General features: G+C 40.6%; 1 protein-coding gene and 1 long non-coding RNA gene across 3 annotated transcripts in view; one reads left to right on the forward strand and one right to left on the reverse strand.

The window, feature by feature from the left end:
- ATOX1 (antioxidant 1 copper chaperone) overlaps positions 1-21,309 on the forward strand; it is a 603,309-nt gene that overhangs the window by 54,791 nt on the left and 527,209 nt on the right. The window lies entirely within an intron of this gene.
- Positions 1-21,309, reverse strand: part of LOC126956625 (uncharacterized) — a 130,745-nt gene that overhangs the window by 34,921 nt on the left and 74,515 nt on the right. For both annotated transcript variants that reach the window (XR_007726432.1, XR_007726431.1), the window contains exon 2: positions 20,090-20,180. This is a non-coding gene — a long non-coding RNA (uncharacterized LOC126956625). The remainder of the gene's footprint in view (positions 1-20,089; positions 20,181-21,309) is intronic.

Below are 21,309 nucleotides of genomic sequence, written 5' to 3' on the forward strand. Positions count from 1 at the left end.
TTACTGTCCCTGAAAGGTATGCCACTGCCATATCTAGTCATCTTTTCTCCATCAAATTATACCATTCTGTGTCTCCTTATATCCAGAGACACCAAGTTAGAAGGGGCCTTCCTAAGCATTCATCACTGTCTTTTTACAGATGAAGTAACTGACTGGTCCACATCCGTACAAGATGTGAGTGGCCCAGGAATGGTCTCCTGATTCCTTGTCCTGTGCGCTTTCCTAGGCACTGTGACCTTTCGAATATGCTAAACAACTCACTCCCAGCTGCCTTGATAATAACAAAGCTGCCACCATTCAGAGAGCGACATAAATTCCTATCAGGTCCACACTCTGTCATGATTTGTCTCAGAGCTGGCTGCCCAGGCTGCCACAGCCAATCCACACCACTTTGGTCATGAGGAACAGCCTCAGGGAAAATCTTTGCCTCATTCAGCCTTGTCCTAGCTGCAAGCAAAACCTGCCAGACCTCATTCTACTCCTCTCTTCCTGCCCTCTTCCTTCTCCTGGCCCATTGTCTTTCAGGCAGGTTTCCCAGGGGAGCACGATGTCTCTTGTGGTTGGACTCTGTGTGCATATGAAATATTATCTGCATAATTTATCACTCACAACGCATTCTTCTTCCCTCAACTAAAGGAATATGGATCTATATATGTATTGGGGGAGACAGATATTTTTATGTACTGAATGTGCTTATGCTATTTGCCAGTCACTCAACAAGCCATATGCTTTAACATTTCCATGTCATTCTTCAAGCTAGTCCCTTGGCTTAGAAGGACCTTCTCTCTCTTTACTTCTCATTGACATCCCATCTACCTGTGGAGGACTTTTATCTGCCTGCCCCCTCTTTGGGTAACAAAATTAGTAACTCTAAGTTTTCTTTGACAGTCTACCCTTCTTATGCAATTCAGTCCATGTGGTTTGGGTGGAAATGGTTCCAGAATAGGTACATAATCCACACTTGACCAGTCAGAGCCCATGTTCACCTACCCATAGTGATTTGTTCAAAGATATGCAGGTGACCCCAGCAGGCCTATTACCATCAGCCCAGGAATTTGCTAGCAATTCTGGGAAAGGGATCTCTTTCCACTGAGATGCTAGTTTGGCAGAAGGTAAGCCTACAGTTGTGCCAAACTGAGAATATGAATAAAGCCAATAGGAAGGCACATAGAGTCCCGAGACATAGGTATATTACTGATGACATTGTTTGAGCTTCAGAATTCAGCCATCCTTTAAAACTAGCCCAATCCACTGTGTTTTCAGATCTGTGAGCCATCACCACAAATAATGATAGTGATGGTGATGATGATGATGATGATGATGATGATGCCAACTTTGATGATTGCAAAGTCAGCTTAAGCTAGTAGAATGTGTGCTGTAGTGTGCCACGCTGACCCTTCTTTAGGATTGAAGCACTAACACCTTTAGTGGCCAGAAATGCTACCTGCTGATGGTCTAGCAATGTGGTTAACCAAATGAAACTGTCTCACCCAGGGTTATATCCCCTCCCAAGAAGCAGCTCACATCTGATTAATCAATTCAAGAAGATAAAAGCCAACCCCTTATCTCAATTCCATACAATTCTGAAGGATCATCTTAACTCTGGAATTCACCACAGAATAGGCTGAGGCCTCTGTTGCAACTAAACTGCAGGCTAACACCCACTTCTGTCTAATCCTGCTTCCTCACTGTCTCACAGGTGCGGTTCCCAAAAATAGTACCCCATATACTCTTTACATGCAAATATTCATCTCAGAGTCTGTTTCTTGAGAAACTTAAGTGAAGAATTCCTTAAAGGAATTCTAATATGCCATCCTACAAGACCCAACCCAAATACCACCTCTTTCATAAAATCTTCAATAACATTAAATGCTCCCTCCTAAGCTCCCATAGCTTGTTACTTGTGCCTTAATTTAGATTTATCCATTCCTCCTCACATTATGGTTAATGGGCTGTGTGTCTTTCTCCCCTCATGAAATTGGAAGCTCTCAAAGACTTTTTTAGGTCTGCTTAAGCCTGACCATTTTGCACATAAGTTGCACTCATCATAAACTGAGGGTCACTGTGAAGAGTGTCCTCATCAAATCCCTCACTGTGATCACTGTGGGGCAGTGTTGAGAATTGTAATAGTTATCTATTTCTACATATCAAGTTATCCCCAAACTTAGCAGCTTAAAACAATGAACATGTGTTATCTCCTCAGTTTCTGAGGGTGGGGAATCCAGAAGTAGCTCTGCTGGGTGGCTCTGGCTCAGAGTCTCTCATAGTCAAGACACTGAAGAAAGTTGCCATCATTTGCAGACCTAACTGGGGCTGAGGGATCTATTTGAAGATGATTCTCTCACACGGTTGTTGATTAGAGCCCTCAATCACTCAACACAAGGTCCTCTCCATAGAGCTGCTTGAGCATCCTTACAACATGGCAAATGGTTTCCTTCAGAGTGAATGATCCCAGAGAAAGAATAAGAAGAAAGCCACAATCCCTTTTATGTCCTAACATCAGATGTCCAACAATTAAGGAGAGGAGAATTAGAACACCTATGTTTCCATCTTTAAAAAGAGGTATCTCAAAAAAAAAATGTGGATATATTTGAAAATCACCACAAAAATTTTGCTCTTTGCATTGCATAGCTTCCTCTCTGAGCCATAGGAAAATCCTCTCTAATCCCACTAGAAAGAATCCTAACACTTTTTATAAGCAATTCGATTGTTTTTACCTCCTGTGCACTGTAAATTGGGTAATTAATCCTGTGTTACTCTTTGCTTCTCAGAAATTTAAAACTAGATTTGTAGCCTACCTCCATTAGGGGCAAAATATCTGATGGCATGTATCTTATACACTGTCTTTATTTCTAAGTTTTGCTTTTCTCTTCTTTGATTTTCCTATTGCACCGTTTTTTATTTTAAAATTTACTTTACTTTGCTATACGCTGTACATGTTAATAAGCTGCCTTAAAGTCTTTTTAGGACAAGACAAGGAATAAATAAATAAGTACGAGCATACAAATGTATACATACATACCTAAAATAGGTCTCTTGATTTACTAGTGTACATCCCTAGACTCAGAGCACCAAATCATTTAAACAAATCCAGGTCATTTTATCTGACAGATCCTGTGGTAAGAATAACAACAGCACTCACAATAACTACTAACGTTCATTTTGCATTAACTATGTGCCAGGCACTGTGCTAAAACAAATGTTTTTTCTTTCCTTCATTTAACCTTCATGATGTCCCTTAAATGTAGATACAATCATGATCCCCATTACAGCTAAGGCTTAGAGGGGTGAAGAAACCATCTCAAGGTCACATTTCTAGAAAGTGGCAAAGCCAAGATCCAAACCTAAGATAATGAGGACCTAGAGCCAAAGGTACATACTGTTTCTGTTTCTTTAGGGTAAACAGAAAATATATTTTAACATGTTATCTATGAGAAGAATTAAAGCCCATGGAGGTGAACTAAAAATCTTCAAGTAGTTATTCAACATTCCTAGGTGCTCAACATTGTGGCAAGAAATTTGGAGTATATAAAAGAAAAAAAAAACACACCACTGAAGATTTTATACTCCAGCAAGAATATGTAACTGACAAGTGTATGTGAGAATAGAATGTACACAAGTCAAGATAAATAAGGTACACAATAAATACTAAAACTGTGTAAAACTTTGTAGCCTAAGAAGGTCGCAGAAGGCTTCTAAGAAGTGGTAAGATTTAGGCTGACCCTTGAAGAATGAATAAAGAAAACACTGGAGTAACATCATGGGAGGAAACACAAAGTTGAAATTCTCTAGGCATGATGCAAATAATTCCATATGTTTGGCCCCTTAAGTACTACCTCTTAGATCAACCAGTAAATATGCCTAGTAACTTCTGGAGAGGAAATGCATATACAAATATATATTTTAAATGTGGAAAAAAGTAAAAAAGCAGCAAGAAACATACAGGCATTACAATAGCAAGCATATAAATGTTGGATCAGAAGATGAGAGGTGTGCAACAGTGACCCTCTCAAAAAAGAGAAAAGTCAAGGATATATAGGACACAAAGAATTTGTCAGCAAGCATTCTGTAGCATCAACAAGCATGTCTAAGCATTTTTAAACAATAAAAAGTGCTGTTTGTGGAGCCATAAGCCATATATCATAGTTCCATTGTGAATAGTGATGATTGGACTCCTGAAGTCTGTTTGCCCAACTGTAAAATGGAGTAGTTCAAAACTTGTCTTTGTGAAAATCAAATCAGATAATTCACATAAAAATGCTTTCTAAACCATGAAACAAAATAATGATCCTCATAACAAATCATTATCAAATATAAAGTTAACATAGTTATTGGTGACAAGCTGAAAAAAACATCTTTTTAATGTTTGAATGCCCACAACAAACTCAGCAACTTCTGCTTAAATTTTTCCAGTGTCAGGGAGCCTCCATCCATACAAGACCTTGTGTCTCATTTGGGAAAAACTTAAATCAAACTAAGGGCTCCCTCTTGGCATTTTTGCTAATTCCAGTTTCATCTTCTTGGATGCCCAGAAAACAAAACAAAAAAAATCATGTTTACATGTAGTAGCACTTCAAATGTTTACAACCAACAATTATCACCTGTATTAGTTTGTTCTCATACTGCTATGAAGAAATACCCAAGACTGTGTAATTTATAAAGAAAAAGAGATTAAAGGACTCACAGTTCCATACAGCTCGGGAGGCCTCACAATCGTGGCAGAAGGTGAAGAGGAGCAAAGGCTGTTTTACATGGCAGCAGGCAAGAGAGTGTGTGCAGGGGAACTCCCCTTTATAAAACCATCCGATCTCATGAGACTTACTCACTATCATGAGAATAGCATGGGAAAAACCCGCCCCCACAATTCAATTACCTCCCACCAGGCCCTCCCATGACATGTGGGATTTATGGGAGCTACAATTCAAGATGAGATTTGGGTAGAGACACAACCAAACCATATCACCACCATTGCCTATCAACTGAAGTCTCAAACTATTCTCCAAAACAGTTCTACTTCCTTCAAAGGCTTTTCAAGTTTTCATGAAAAGACTTCATACCAACCTGGTTACCCTCCCTCAGACACTGTCTGTAGTTTGCCAGTGTGGGGTCCAGCATGGAATGCAAATGCAGTTAAATGTAGTTGCAGTTAGAAGCATGGGACCAACTCCTGGCTACATCATTCTGCATTCCATGCTCCTGGACCATCTTTGTTAACTGCCTCTATGAATCTAATTTAAAAGATACTTGCTGGATATTTCAATATTCAGTAAGTATACTTGAATAAATGTTACACACCTCCATCAACTATACCCTGTAGATACTAATCCAAATAGGTATTGAATAAGGGAAGATAACAAATGTTTATTGAGTATATACTGTGTCCCCCTACAGTATGCTAGATGAGAAAGGCATTATTTGTTACCTGTATCTTATCTGTCTACCCAACCTGAGTACAAGCTGCATAAAAAAAGAATACTTGTCTTGTTTATTTTTGTATTTCCAACTCTAAACACAGTGCTTGACAAACAGGTGTTTGTTCAATTAAATTAATTCAAATTACTTTAATTAATTAATTAGATACTGCCCTACAAATAGATTGGAAAAATCATATAAGTAGCAATTAGAAGGCGGGAGGGCAGGGATAATGTGTGTTAACTGCAGGCCTTAAGGGAAAAGGAGATTTCTCTAAGCCCCCTTACTCACTCACTGCCCCCTACTCACTACAACTCAAGCTAATGGAATTTTAATCAGATTGGTCCCAAGATTCTGGGATCCTAGGTGGGCTGTGTTTGCAGGTAAGAAGGATCTATCACACTAAAAGGTCACCTCTTAAGTGTGGCTTGCTCTTTCAGAGTGGGCCAGGGTAACTGGGGTCTAGAGTAATATTGGCCATATGTCATTTTCCACCATTAAAACCTCTAAAATGCCAATAAGTTATGTGGGTTGAACCGTAATCATTAGAATTGTTTAGGGGAAGAAGACAAATAGGATTGAAATTGGCCGGTTTCAGAGAAGCTGAAAGGCTTGACCCAAGCTTTAGAGGACCCATGGATGCGAGTTGAATGAGAAGGCATAAACAAAGGGGTGGGGATCCCTTTTGACTAGAGCTGGGCTCAAGATGTGAAAAATGTAGAATGATTTGCTGATACGTTTAGACTTTATTTTATTGGAAATGGTAAGCTATTGAGGGATGCTCAGCAGGAGAGCGTCATGATAGCATACTTTTTGGAAAGAATAATCTAACTGGCCTTCGTGATACCTTTCAAAGAGAGGAAATTCTTTCAGGGATTTGGGTCAGGAGCAAAACACTCTAACTTAAGGTCTGCCATTAATGTGCATGTTTACACTGGATAAAGTACTTCTCTTTGATGGATCTGACATTCCCTGCATATAAAAAGAGAGGCTCTCAGGGTAGTTAGTGTGTTTCGTTACAAGTGCCAACTCCACATACCCAGCCATGAACCTCTGCAGCACTATGTTTGGAAGAATTCTGAGGCCCTGTCTGGGCTCAAAAGAATAGTGCTCCAACTGCTAGTAATGTCTGCTGGGGGTGCATGAATCTGGGGCAGAGGCGGACATATTTCCCATAGGCAGCTGATCAGAGAGGCAGATTTTAACAGCTTTGCAACCACTTTTTCCCTGTCAACATCATTTGCCATCACTCTCCTTTCACTAGCCTCAGCTTTTTTCTATACCCTATCATTTCTGGGGTCTAGGATTGAAATGTTCATAGTTTTCCATGACATAGTAGAGTAGAAATGACCCACAAAGTATCTCCCAGCCTGAAATTCTGTGTTTCTACCAGAAGCCAATTAAAAGCAGGTCTCAGTGACCTCCTTCTCACTTCTCCAACTTGCCTGCTATTGGACAAATGGCCAGTCATGGAAAAATCTCTCAGGAACAAGGTGAGGAAACCATTTAAGTCCATGCAAATGTCCTCTTAATAGGTAATGAGGCAAATCATAGTAGCTGGATCTGCTGTGTAAGGCTAAAATGTTCCTAAATAGAATATGGCTCTAAGTTTTCCACGGGGCACCTGCTTCAGCAATTATGTAATTAAGTCATCAAGGGGAAACTACTTCCACTCAGCATCCTTTGCCCCTAGCAAATCACAGCTGTGCAAAGAGGAAAAGTAGGGTAATGAGATGGGTTCATGGCCTGGGAAGCCACAAGAGGCAGAATAAAAGGAAGGAAGCAAGACCCTGGCCTTACCTCTCACTTCTTACTCTCAAATATTTCTCTAGCCTGACTGAACTACATGTATGTTGCCATGATGTTTCTCTTGTCCAGGCCTTTGCACATGCTGTTCCCTTCCCTGGAAATGTTCCATGTTTCTTTAACATGGCTAACTCATGCTCACCCTTAAGGTATGAGCTAGGATATCACTTCCTCCAAGAAACCTTCTGAAACCTGGATAAGGACCTATTATTAACCTAATATGTTCCCTATTATATCATTGATAATGTTACATTCTAATTATGTTATTTATCTGTCCCTCACTAATAAAACAATAGTCAACATCTACTGAGTGTACAGTGTGGATAATGGATAATTTTACTTAATAGTACAATGATTCTACTAGGCAATATTCTCATTTTACATATGGAGAAATAAGCTCTGAGAGATTAAGTATCTTGACCAAAGGCACACAGTGAGCAACAGAGCCATGTTTAGAACACACATCCATTCCCATGCTCTTAACTACCATGCTACACTATATCCCCTTCTGTGTAACAGGCTCCGCGAAGCAAGGACTGGAATCTAGTCACATGGTACACCAGCACTGGTGTCTGCAGCAAGTAAATGATAATCGACATGTATTAGCTGATTGAATGAAGGTATGAATAAATAGAGGCATGAATGAATTGAGGTACTGCACATTAGAAACAAAGTCTCTACAAGGTCAATTCCTTTTTGAAGAAACAGGGCTAATTGGAGGAAATTACTCTCATGAAGGTGTGTGTTTCTCAGGGTAGCCAGAAAAAAAAAAGAAACAGATTCACCCTAATATGCAATGGAAGGCAGAAGTCAGAACCAGAGAAGTAGTGCCTAGGGTCAGGCCCAAGGAAGAGGCCATGAATGGAAGAGGAGGCAAGGGGTCAGCAGCTGGAGAGGCTGGGAATAGGTAAGGGTGCCAAGTGCTAGAAAGGTAAAAAACAGATGGGTCAAGAGAGATAATAAGCTAAGGATTTGGCTGGAAGTCTGTTGTCACTAGTGCTGGCCATGCCACATATGGAATGGGTTGGTTGCCTTAGAGTCAAGAATGGATACATAGAGATCTATGTTTATCAAGATCCATATGGCTTGGATCAGAAACTGATCTCCAAACCTACACCCTCCCGACTACCAAATGCTACTTTTCTAAGCAATGTCTGATGCTCACATTTTTCTTCCTCTATTTACATAAACACAGATTCTGCCGCCAAGCCATCTTTTTTCACAGTTTTTCTTATAGTAGGAGTTTCGAATGCTCCAGTCCAAGACAGAAATAAGCTAAGAATGGAGGCAGGAATAACCTTTTGTAAGATCTAGGATGGGTGTGGGGAGCTCATTTATAGGTTGTCTTATTTAGTACACTGGGACTAAGTAAGCTCATTCCTACAAAATTCATGTATGACCCATAGTTGCTAAAACTTGTTTCAATTCTGTGAAATTCAAATGCCTATTTGGTGCCTTTTGTGTACTGGGCACTAATCTGGAAAACACGGAGATGAGTAACAGAATGCGAAGTTCTACAAGTCCAGCAAAAGAGTCAAAGGAAAGCCAGAATGGAGTTTAAAATCAGATGACCTGAGTTCAAGGCGAGGCCCTGTTCCAGGTCTTCTGGGCTACGATAGTGACCAAATCCTCACTAACCCTGTGATATTGGACAGGTTAAATAATCTTACTGTGTCCTAGATTTCTCATGTGCGAAATGTAAAATAATTACCCTTACCTAATAGGGTTGTCACAGGGATGAAATGAAATTGCAAGTGAGAAAACATTCCACAAAACTGTAAGCACCAGGCATATTTAACTGTCATTACTAGAAATTTCTCTGCCTCTCTATGGTACCACCTCATTTAATAAGCAAGTTTAGCCAGATGCCTGGGATAGAGATTTAAATCCCATGAACATGAACCTGTGGCAATTAAAAGAAACCTCAGTAAAGTCCAACAAATCTAAACCAATGTGTATTGAGGACTTAGGGCACACAAAACACCAAAATGTAATTAAGCCTCATAACAGTTGTTTCAGATAAGTACAATTCCTCATTTTAAAGATCAGAGAGACAAAGTATCTCAAATAAATAGAGCTGGTATTTATGCACAGGTCAGCCAGTCTCATCTATACCAAGTTGCCTTTTTTGGGGGGGTGGGGAGGCACAAATATTTTATTTTGTCTGTAAATGCAGCCTGCCTCACACCCTGAATCAGCAACCCCCAGACAGCTCTTCACAATGGAACTCTATATTCTCTAATCCAATGATATAACTTTTCTCCTCACTTTACAATTCTGTTATTCCGCAAGAAACCCACGAGGGACAAGCATATCAGCAATGAAAGGAAAGGCATATATAAGCCAGTTTCTTTATCAGCCTCTCCCATGCTCGCAGTTTCAGGTTGAGAAGGCAGAATGGGAGCTGTAAGTTATGCTAATAGCATCATCCAAGGAGCACCAGATAACAGCCCCCACGGTCCCAAGAAGGAATTGCTTTTGTGCCATATGGGTTTTTGTTACCACCCTGGCTGGGAGATGAGATTCAGGGAAATCAGATGAGATGGGCTTAGAAACTCCACTAATTCATGTCCGGCCCACAGCTCCCAAATGGTACAGGAGCAAAAAAAAAAAAAAAAAAAAAAATGAATTCACCCATATATGTCTTGAGCAGAGGCTTTGAATATCCTTGCAGAGAAAGAAAGATAAACCATGCCTTGGAAGAATCTGGCATTATTCAGCTTGTAGGAGAGAAAGGTCAGGAGAATAACCCTGTCACTGCTGATGGGCTTCCTTGGGGCACAGAGTGCTGGATCCTCTTGAGAGCTGAACAGGTGCAACAGAACTCTGGGGGAGAAGCTATAAGCAGGCAGAGTATATCCCAACATAAGGGAAAAACTAACATACCATAATGGAGTGGGTCCACCCAGGAGAAAGTGGATACTCTGCCACCAGAGCATTCAAGAAGTTAGGAAGCCTCAAAAGGAATGTCACAGAGCATTATCTATGCATCTGGTGGTAGTGAGATGATCAAATGATACTCAATTCTTTTCCAAAACTGGGATTCTGATTGGAAGTAGTATAGTGCAGTGGTTAAGGTCATAGACCCTGGAATAAGGATTTCTGCTTCTCAACTTATCTGTATAACCCTACATAAATTATCTCACCTCTCTGGGCCTCAGTTTCTTCTATGAAACAGGGATCATAATAGTAGTCCTTTTACAGAGTTGTGAGAATCAGATGAGTTAGTGCCTTTGCTGTATTTAGAGGAATATTTGCCACACAGTAAGTATTCAGTAGATATGTACTAAGCACCTACCAGGTGCCAGCCCCCCTTCTGGTCGACAAGGATGGAAAATCATATACAATAAAAATAGGTCTCTACTCTCATTTATAAATACATACCTATAATTTCAGATATCATTACAGCTATGAAGAAAATAATGGAATGTCATATAACAGTGTCTTTGAGGAAGGGGCAAGGAAATATTAAATAGGGAAGGCAAGAAGAGTTTCTCTGGGCTGAGTTAGCCAAATTAAGAGAAGCAGCCAACCTTACTGAGTTCAGGCATCCAGGCAGAGGAGATAACAAACACAGAGGCCCCAAGGCAGATAAAAGCTTAGGATGTTAAGAACAGGGGAAAAAAAAAAAAAAAAAAAAAAAAAAAAAAAAGGCCTGCCTATGTGGCTTGGAGCTGAAGGAAGACGGAAAAAAAGATGGGAAATGATATCAAAGAGGTAGCCAAGGCACTTACCCCATGTATGATTTACAAACATTTTCTCCCAGTCTTTGGGCTCTCTCTTCACATTGTTGATTGTTTCCTCTGCTGTGCAGAAGCTTTTTAGTTTGAGGCAATCCCATTTGTCTATTTTTGCTCTCATTGCCTGTGCTTTTGGGGTCATATATAAGAAATCTCTGCTCAAACCAGTGTCATGGAGCTTTTTCCTTATGTTTTATTTCAGTAGTTTTATAGTTTCAGATCTTAAGTTTAAGTCTTTCACCCATTTTGAGCTGATTCTCATATACATGGTGAGATGTGGATCAATTTTCATTCTGCATGTGGATATTTAGTTTTACCAACTAAAGGGAATGAAGAGAATGTTCTTTCCCTGTTGTGTGTTCTTGGCACTTTTGTTGAAAATTAATTGGCCACAGTTGTGTAGGTTAATTTTGGATAAGGAGTTAATATCCAAAATATACAATTAACTCAAACTACTCAATAACATGAAAACAAATAACTCCATTTTAAGAACAAAGAAGCTGAATAAACATTTCTCAAAAGGAGACATAAGAATGGCCAACAGATATATTAAAAAATGTTCAACATCTCTAATCATCAGAGAAATGTATATTAAAGCTACAATGAGATATTACCTCTTGCCTGTTAAATTAGCCATGATCAAAGAGATGGAAGATAAGTGTTGATGAGGATGTGGAGAAAAGGGAACCCTTGCACACTGTTGGTAGTATTGTAAATTAGTACAGCCATTTTGGAAAACAGTATGAAGGCTCCTCAAAAATTTAAAAATAGAATTACCATATGATACAGCAATCCCACTTTTGGGAATATATCCAAAGAAAATGTCATCAGTATGTTGAAGAGTTATCTGCACTCGTATGTTCAATGCAGCATTATTCACAATAGCCAAGATATGGAACAACCTAAGTGCCTATCAATAGATGAATGAGTTTTTTAAATGCAGTATATACACACAATGCCATACTAGTACTCCTTAAAAAGCAGGAAATCTTTTCATTTGAAATAATATGAATGAACCTAGAGGACACCATGCCTAGAGAAATGAGCTAGGCACAGAGAGACAAATACCACATGAAATGATCTCATTTGCATATGGGATCTGAAAAAAGTTGAACTCAGAAGTAGACAGTAGACAGCAAATTAACACAGGAACAGAAAACCAAATACCACATGTTCTCACTCATAAGTGGGCGATGAAAAATGAGAACACATGGACACAGAGAGGGGAACATCACACATTGGGGCCTGTCGGGGGCTGGGGGACGAGGGGAGGGAGAGCATTAGGACAAATACCTAATGTATGCGGGGCTTAAAACCTGGTGAAGCAAACGACCATGGCACATGTATACCTATGCAACAAACCTGCATGTCCTGCACATGTATCCCAGAACTTAAAGTAAAAAGGAAAAGGAGAAGTAGAAGGCAGAATGGTGGTTACCAGAGGCTGGAGGTGGGGCAGGGGGCTGTGGACAGGGAAAGGAGAGATGTTGGGTGAAGTTTCAGTTACGAGGAAAAGGTTCTGGTAGTCTATTACACAGCATGGTAATTACAGCTAATAATTCAAAAGGCTAGATTTTAAATGTTGTCACCACAAAGATACTATAAGTATTTGAGATGATGGATCAACCTAATTTGATCATTTCGCAATGTGTTCATGTATTGAAACATCATATCACGTTGTACCCCATAAATATGTATAATTAACATCTGTCAGTTAAAAATAAAATTTTAAAAAGGTAAGCAAGAGCAATCATGTAGCACCCTGTAGGCCACAGGGAAGAATTTGGATTTTATTCTAACGTGGCTGGAAGCCACTGAAAGTTTTACGCAGGATACCATACAAATTATATTTCACAGAGATCATGCACTTGACTTATAAAAACCCTCCATGCAGGATCCTTTCTGTTCTTTCCTGGTTTGTAGACATCTCTGAGGCCCTAAAAGAGCTCAGAGTATCAAGATAAAAGGTGCCCTATTGGGGCTCCTAGATAATCACATGAGTGGCCCCCTGCTAACCAGGGACACTAATGTTGAGTTGTTACAGAGTAAAAATACACTTTATTTTATTAAGCCAATGAGAAAAGAAAGGAGGAAAAGAGAGAGACGGAGTAAGAGGAGAGAGGCAGAGGAAAGTATTATTCTGGCTGTAACATAAAGAATTCAAATGTGGGGTCAGGGAATGAACAAAAGAGGAAGTATAAAGACCTTCTCTTTATTTCCCTTGTAATACTTTAAACAGAACAGGTTCTCTCTCTCTCTCTCTCTCTCTCTCTCTCTCTCTCTCTCTCTCCCCTTCCTTTCCTTTATTCTCTTCCTTTTCCATCCCTTTCCTTTCCTCCCTCCTTCCTTCCTTTTCTTTCATGGATTCAGTCAAAAACCAGCTAAACTACGGCATGAACAAGTAGTCAACCATCTTCTTCATAGATGCTGGCTATTACGGAAAGCAACAGAAAATAAAAGTGGCAGCCCAAGTTGCCCTAAGACAACATCCACCAGGTATCCTACTTCCCGTTTCAGAAGCTAGGTTTGATTTTTTTTTCATCAGATGATGACGATGATATCAAATCTCAGACTACCTTTTCGAGTCCTTGTCAGATACGCAACATTGGCTTTCAAAGTCATTGACTACAAAAATAACAAGGCACCGGCAACTGAGTTGTAGTCTGTAACCAGGTAATTGCTAACTCAGGACTTCCTTTGCCACATACTCCTACTGTCCAAGCACTATATATACATTATGTGTGTACCTATATTCATGTTTACTCACCAACAAGTATTCATTGAGCACCTACTTTGTACTAGGCACAGTTCTGAGTGATAGTGATACAACAGTGAGGCAAATAGACAAAATCTCTGCTCTTTTCTCACTACATTAGTCAACAACCAAGGACAAGACAGATGAGATCCCAGTCTCATAGACAAATACACGTCATTTCAGATACAGATAAGAGCTATGAAGAAAATAATAGAGTGTAATAGAATAGAGTGTCTGAAGAAAAAGCAGGGGAATGCAAACTAGGGCAGGCATGGAAGCTGGCATTCTTGTACAGAGGAAAGAGGTGATAAGCAACAAGCAAAATGTGTCCAATGGATAAAGCAGAGAACATTGGAGCAATGATGAGAAGAATGTTGAGAAGTGGGTTAATATAAGGGATAAAGTCATATATTCAAGCCTTGTGATTTTTTAGTCATGGGGGTCAAGGAAAAGAAAGGAGTCAAGGATGTCTCCTCTACTTCTGGTTTGTGCAATGGATGGTGGTGTCATTTAGGGACACTGAAGGAAAACCAAATTTGTGGGGAGAAGATCCTGAGTTTTGTTCTGAACGTTCCTCTGTGATGTTCAAATGGCGACATCAAGTAGATAGACGATCAGCATCAATGACATACAGATGATAACTGACATTTTGAGCATGCATGAGAGTTCACAAAAATCTGGTCTAGACTCCAGGTTGGTATGACAGCCCCATGAATTCATTCATGACCAGACTCTTCTACTTTCCCCTCTACCATCCTAAGATTGTGGCCCTTGTCACATGGTCCAAGATGGCTACTGGAGCTCCAGCTGTTAAGTCTAGTCAGACAAGAAGCACACTAGTGTTTCCTCTCTGCCATTAGCTTGCTTTTAGGCCTTAGCAAACTCATTTTCCCCTCCTTAGACTGGTTTGTCCATTCAATTTGTCAAGTTCCTTGTTGTTTTATCACATCCTGACTCTGTGTCAGAATGGGAGTTGAGTGGTTTCCAACCAAAGCACAAAGCCTGCCCTGTTATGGCAAAACAGAGGACTGATTTGACTGAGAAACTGACCTTTAACTATTTCATTTCGTATTGGTGCTTTGGATGGGAGTTCTCCAGGGAACTCAGGGTAATTGCTTTTGTCTCTGCTTCGCAAGGGGCTGACTTTGATTCAATACTCTTCTTATCTGCAGGTTTAATTTGGCTCTTTTACCTGCATTAAACTTACTAGGAACTATCCTTTATGTGGTGCCAAACACATCACATGGCTGGCTATTACTGGCTGAATTCAGACTTGCCCTTTCAGCTAAAGATCGTGGGTTGCTCTGATGGTAGGGATTGAGCAAGTTGACTTTCATCTCCCTTGGGATCCTCTGTCTGGGAGCTGTGGGTAATCTGAACCAGCCACTGGGTGTCAGCATTGCTTTGTCCATTTAAAGGAAAAATAGATGTTTGTATGGTTTGGGAGTTGTTTATGCAGTAAGTTTGGGCTCTAAAGTGAGCACAACCACTTTACAATTCACATTTTACACAATTCACATTTTTATGGCACTTAGCATCAACCAAAGGAGTTTGCTTCTCTATCAGTACATCCGGATTCTTCCTGCTCATTTTGGCTCTTCCATGTCCCTCACTTGGATTACTGCAAGAACCCCCATTTCCAGTTTTGTGTTCCTCAAGTCTATCTTCTTCACCCAATCAGGACTGTAACAGACTCATTTGCAGAATAATAAGCCACCTCTCACTGGAGGTTTGCAAACAGAAGCAGGAAAACTACATGGCAGAAATTTTTGTAGAGAAAAATTTATGTAAATAAATGTATTATAAATATAAATATAAACACAATATATGTTGTATATACATATATAGTCACAGGCTATAAATATTTTGGTCCACAATGGCCAGCATATACAACAATGGTCTCATGAGATTATAATACCCTATCGTTACTGTATCTTTTCTATTTTTAGGGATGTTTAGATACACAAATGCCATTGTGTGACAATTCCCCACAGTATTCAGTATAGTAACAAGCTGTACAGGATTGTAGCCTAGCAGCCATAGGCTACACCATACAGCCTAGGTGTGTAGCAGGCTATACCACCCAGGTTTGTGTAAGTATACTCTATGACAGCAGTCCCCAACCTTTTTGGCACCAGGGACCAGTTTCATGGAAGACAATTTTTCCCCAAGCAGGGTAGGGGGATGGTTTCCAGATGAAACTGTTCCACCTCAGATCATCAGGATTAGATTCTCATAAGGAGTACACAACCTAGATTCTTTGCATATTCAGTTCGCAATAGGGTTCATGCTCCTATGAGTATCTAATGCCTTGCTGATCTGACAGGAGGCAGAGCTCAGGTGATAATGCTGGCTCACCCACCACTCCTGCTGTGTGGCTCAATTCCTAATAGGCCACAGACCTGTACCAGGCAGTGGCCTGGGGTTTGGGGACCCCTGTTCTAATCTACCTTTTTAGCAAAGAGAAAACATGTCTCAGGCTCAGAGCCTTGGCAGCTATATTAGTTATCTGTTGCCACATTAATATCTGTAGGAAACAAAAACAACTCTGTGCCTTTCAACAATAAACTTTTATTTAGCTCAGGAATCTGCAGGTCCGTCTTTAAGGCTCTTGGTCTGGACTTGCCTCAAAGTCATGTGGTTAGATTCACAGCTGGTTCTTGGCTGGGATGACTGGACTCTGCTTCATGTATTTCTCACATCTTTTCAGTACACTATCCCAGGCATGTTCTCATTGCAGAGGAGCTATCCCAGTCACACAAGAGTTTTTTTTTTTTTTTTTTTTTTTTTTTTTTTTTTTTTTTTTTTTGAGACGGAGTCTCGCTCTGTCTCCCAGGCTGGAGTGCAGTGGCCAGATCTCAGCTCACTGCAAGCTCTGCCTCCTGGGTTCATGCCATTCTCCTGCCTCAGCCTCCTGAGTAGCTGGGACTACAGGCGCCCGCCACCTCGCCCGGCTAGTTTTTTTGTACTTTTTAGTAGAGATGGGGTTTCACCGTGTTCGCCAGGATGCTCTCGATCTCCTGACCTCGTGATCCGCCCATCTCGGCCTCCCAAAGTGCTGGGATTACAGGCTTGAGCCACCGGGCCCGGCCCACACAAGAGTTTTTTACGCTTCTGTATGCGTCAAATCTACTAAAACAACACTGGGCAGAGCAAGTGTTATGGCTGAATCAAGAGATGAAGACAGGAACTTGGCCTAGTTGGTGAGGGAGACCCAAAGTCATGTGGCAAAGAGGATGACACAAAGTAGGATGAAAGATTCATTAATGGTCTCGGTGCATCTACTAGAACAGGCAAGGTTGTCTAGCTAGAATTTAGTAGAATGTCTTTTGTTGTATTTTTTGAACTTTCTTTTGTGCCAAGTGATGAAGGTTTTCCGTGATGGTAGTAATACAAAGTCTCTTTTAAAAACAAATTTGAGACAAATACAGGTGAATGTAAAAAAAATCTTTTCAAAAAGTAAGCCATGTGATACAGAGGTATGCAAAAGTTATCAGAGGAAGGGAGTGACAAGAAAACTGAAGCAGGAGGACTGTAATTGGAACTCCAAGCAGGGGATGCATGCAAGAAATGTTGCAGACTCAGCAAAATCAGCTTAATAACTCCATGTGTTCAGCTGAGTTAGGCTAAACAAACATTTGTTGAGTGTCAACTACCTGCCTGACACAGTAGCAGAAGCCCGAGTAATAAAGATGAAAAGCTCAAAGTCTCTCCTAAAGCAGTAACTATAACTTTGACACACTAGGGTAAACTGTACATATAGTTTCTGGGTATCTACAGAAATAGCACTAAGCTTAGGCTGGGAAGTGGGCATTGGGAAAGGACTCCCCAGAGGAGGCTCTAGAAGGATGAATAGAGGATGCCCTGGTGAAAAGGGTAAGGGAGGCAAGAAGGGGGGTCTCCAGGCTTGAGCCTTTAAAAGTACGCAGAGTATAAAGTTCTCCTTGGAAAAATTCATACTTATTGAAGCCCCATGTTTGAGACAGGACATGAGACTGACTGTTGGGAGCAGCCAGGTATAGACATCTCTAAGCTAGAATTCTGAATTAGGCAGCTTAGAATTTATCCGGTTATGAACAGCAGGGATTCATGGAAGGTTCTTAAGCAGAGAAAAGACACAGTCAGTTTTGTGTTTTAGAAACTTGCCCAACTATCCCTGCCTCCAAAGAGATATCACATCTAATCTAGCCACATTTAGCTATATATAAAAATACACAAGCAGCCAAGTGTCGCTTAATGATGGGTATACATTCTGAGAAATGCATCATTAGGCAATTTTATTGTTGTATAGACATCATAGAGCAGGGGTCCTCAAGCCCCAGGCTATGGGCTGATACCAGTCTATGGCCTGTTAGGAACTGGGCAACACAGCAGGAGGTGAGTAGCAGGTGAACAAGCATTATCAACTGAGTTCTGCCTCCTGTCAGACCAGTGGCAACATTAGATTCTCATAGAACCATGAACCCTATTGTGAACTGTACATGTGAGGGATCTAGGTTGCATGCTTCTTATGAGAATCTAATGCCTGATGACCTGAGGTGGAATAGTTCCATCCCGAAATCATCCCCCAACCATCTGTGGAAAAATTGTCTTCCACGAAACTGGTTCCTGGTGCCAAAAAGGTTAGGGACGGCTGGATTAGAAAGTATTAGAGAAGTGTTACAATGTATACACAGGTCAAGACATCAGAATGGTCTAAACCCGGGAGGCGGAGCTTGCAGTGAGCTGAGATCCGGCCACTGCACCCCAGCCTGGGCGACAGAGCAAGACTCTGTCTCAAAAAAAAAAAAAAAAAAAAAAAAAAAAAAATTTAGCCGGGCGCGGTGGCTCAAGCCTGTAATCCCAGCACTTTGGGAGGCCGAGACGGGCGGATCACGAGGTCAGGAGATCGAGACCATCCTGGCTAACACGGTGAAACCCCGTCTCTACTAAGAAATACAAAAAACTAGCCGGGCGAGGTGGCGGGCGCCTGTAGTCCCAGCTACTCGGGAGGCTGAGGCTGGAGAATGGCGTGAACCCGGGAGGCGGAGCTTGCAGTGAGCTGAGATCCGGCCACTGCACTCCAGCCTGGGCTACAGAGCGAGACTCCGTCTCAAAAAAAAAAAAAAAAAAAAAAGACATCACAGAATAACCCGCCCTCCATGCCCAATGTACTCCATAAATATATACAATTATTATTTGTCAATTAAAAATAAACAGAATTTAAAAAGAGAAAGTGTTAGAGAAGTGTTAAAATACTAGCACCCAATTCAGAATGTCTCCCTGAAATAATTAGACAGAATAAAATGAAACTGCAAAGGGAATAATTGTCTCACTTCATAACTCAAATGTGATTTATAATAGTTTACATATAAAATTACCTCTCCCACACTTTGTGATAGATTGCCCTAGTTCTTGCCCTTTCTAACTTTTTTTTGAACAAAGGATATAGCTTCCAAAATAGTCTTAGGCTCATTGCCTAAAAACTAAAGCCCAAACTTGATTCAAATTCTACGTGTTCCATGACTGGTTCCAGCCCTGCTCCCCGCCCCAGGCTTATACCCACTGCCTCCTTCTTTGTATAACCAGTGCAACAACCCAACTTCTTCAGTGTTTATTGAACACTGATGGCAGCTGCTTAGGCAGAGCCAGACCCTAGCTAGGAAGTAGGGGAAAAGGTGATAATTAAGATGCAGCCTTCACTTTTTATCAAGCTCTCAGCTTCTAAGTAAAACATGGAATCAGCCACACAACTCTATTGTAGTGTGTAAAAAGTAATTCCAGAAAACTATAGAAATCCATAGGATTGGTATGTAACACAAACAGTCAGAAGTAGGAGAAGCTTAAATTAGAGATGGATCTGAAAGGGAATTCATGCCATTATATAAAAGGAAACCTCACCAGAGTCTTCTGCCACAACCTGGAATAAGTACATACTTTTCTGGACCCCCATCATACTTCATAGCACATCTTTTATTATTTGTGCTTCAGTCATCCATTCTCTTAGACTATTGACTCTTTGAGAGTATTGATCATTTATTTTTGCACCCACCACAGCAGTAGCAGGTCATGAAGCAAATACCAGATACTAGCACATATTTGATTGATGGATGGGTGAATAGATGGATAAATGGATGGGTGAAAGACAAGCTTTTGGCACATTTAAATGTCTTCATTTAAGTAGCTACCTAATCCTGTGATTCCCAAGTCTGGCAGCCCATAAAGTACATTTAGGGAGCTTTAAAATATATATTCCCTGGGACCTGCTTCCTTAGAATATTCTGATTTGGCAGACATAGGGTGGGTCTCAGTAACCCATATTTTAGCACACTTACCAGAAGATTCTGATGCATCTGGTCCAAGGACTGAATGCTTAGGGATCATAAGGCTAACTCACCTGAGTGTCACATTGGCTTCATACTCTCAGGTGTCCTATTTTTGAGATGCTTGGCCTCCTTTTCACCGATCGTTCAGCCTACTCAGATAATCTGCAAGAGGAAAGTACACTCATGACTTGGAAAATTCCATAAGGAGTTATAACAGTAGTAATAACAATAATGTACTGCCATGTACTATATATCTAGCAAGCGTCTGGCATTCTGCTGAGTGCTTTTATAAATAACTGCTTATTTAATCCTATCAGCAATCTTAATAAGGTAGGTGCTCTTTGGTATTCCCAGTGTACAAATGAAGAAACAGAGGCACAGGGAAGCTAAGTAACCTCTATGTAGTAAGGCTGGAACTCAAATGCAAGTCTATCTGACCTCAGAGTCCCATGACCACAGTGTTTGAAACTGATAAGCACAAAAACCACACAGGTATCCAGACTAAGAAGAGAACTGGTGGTCATGGGTCAAACTAAAGTTGGAAGAACCTCAGCTGGTTACAAAAAAGATCTTGATGGAAGAGAATTTAAGGAAATGAAAAGAGCACTAGACAAGGACGTTAAGCAATCTGGACCCAAATCCTAGTGCTGTCAACAGCAAGAATAGTAAATACTCATATATAGTTTACTATGTGCCAGCCCCTATTCCAAGTGCCTTACACATGGAAACTTACTTAATCTTCACCACAATCCCATGAGGTAAGCACTGTTATTACCACCATTTTACAGCGAGGCAACTGAGGCACAAGGAGATTAAGCTAGCAAGTAGAGAACTGGGACTCAGACCTAGACCACCCAGCTCCAGAGCCCACCAAACTCTTAGCCACCAAGCTGCATAGTAATTAACCATGTAAACTGCAGACATTTCCATTCCTTCCCCTCATGTAGGCCTCACATACAAAATGGAGGAATTGGCTTAAATAATCCTCACTCTTTCTTCCAACTTTGCTATTTTAGAGTCTAATTTTATTTAAAGATCATTTAAAAAGAGTATAGATTCCCCTTTTCTGTAAGAATATTTTTAAACGTAGATGTTTTCTTGAGGAAGAATTAGATAAAGTATTGCTTGAAGTCAGAGAGTGCAGTAGGCAACCTCTCAAGGTCAAGAAGTGATGATAGCACAACCAGAGGAACTTCCTAGGAACCAAATGGAGTGAGCTCCTTGCTTCCAAGGACACGTTACAGCCAAAGACCTTAAACAGCTCATTGCCCATCACCAAATATTTAACAGG

This window comes from Macaca thibetana, chromosome 6 (assembly GCF_024542745.1).
Source record: "Macaca thibetana thibetana isolate TM-01 chromosome 6, ASM2454274v1, whole genome shotgun sequence".
Classification (NCBI taxonomy): Eukaryota; Metazoa; Chordata; class Mammalia; order Primates; family Cercopithecidae; genus Macaca; species Macaca thibetana.